The sequence below is a fragment of the Penaeus monodon genome, chromosome 22, assembly GCF_015228065.2.
Source record: "Penaeus monodon isolate SGIC_2016 chromosome 22, NSTDA_Pmon_1, whole genome shotgun sequence".
NCBI classification, from domain to species: Eukaryota; Metazoa; Arthropoda; class Malacostraca; order Decapoda; family Penaeidae; genus Penaeus; species Penaeus monodon.
This window is the reverse complement of record NC_051407.1, coordinates 27705249-27706206: the sequence shown is the minus strand read 5'-3', so window position 1 is coordinate 27706206 and position 958 is coordinate 27705249.

Below are 958 nucleotides of genomic sequence, written 5' to 3'. Positions count from 1 at the left end.
GGGTGTTGTGTTCTGGCATATTATCATTTCTGGCTTTCAAAAATGATCTAAATTCGACAGAAGGGAAACGCTTAAAAGGATTTCCTTTAAAAAAAAAAAAATGTGACTCTTGTCATGTCCCTTCTCCAACAAATTAAAAAGCATCGTCACTGATTTGGGACATTGCATTAAGAGGAGAGGGAGAGAAAAGAAAAGTATTGGCAAGAAGGGTGATAGATGATAGACAGATTTGAAAAGATAGATTTGGGGCGAGAGATGAAATATTTATATTAATATATATAATTATATAAAATATAATATATATAATAATATATATTTTAATATATATTAGGGGTGACTTCATACATAATAATAAAAAAATATAAAATTTAATTAATTTTATTAAAAAAAATAAAAATGATAAGGTTAAATTTTAGTCTATATAAAAATGGGGTATTTATTTAAAAATTATAAAATTTATCTTAATGATATAAAAATTAATAATAAAATAAATATATATATATCTTTTATAAAATATTATAAAAATTTTAAAACGTATTTATAAGTTCTATTTTAAAATTAAACCTGGACTATTTTATCTTAAAATATATAAAAAAAATATATATAAAAATAAATAAAAAAATTATTTATATAATTATTTTTTTATTAAATAATATTTTATTTTCCAAAATTTTATCTATCAAAATATTTTAAATTATATATAAAATAAAATATTTTATTTTATATATAATATAAAAATATATTATATAATTATATTATATATATATTATTGTAAAATATTATATTTATATAAATTAATATATAATATATTATATATATAATAATTTTATATAAATACATAATTACCATATATATAATATATAAATATATTATATAATATTATATATATTAAAATATTATAGGGATAATATATAAATATATAAATAATATATTTTATATATTATTATATCTACATATA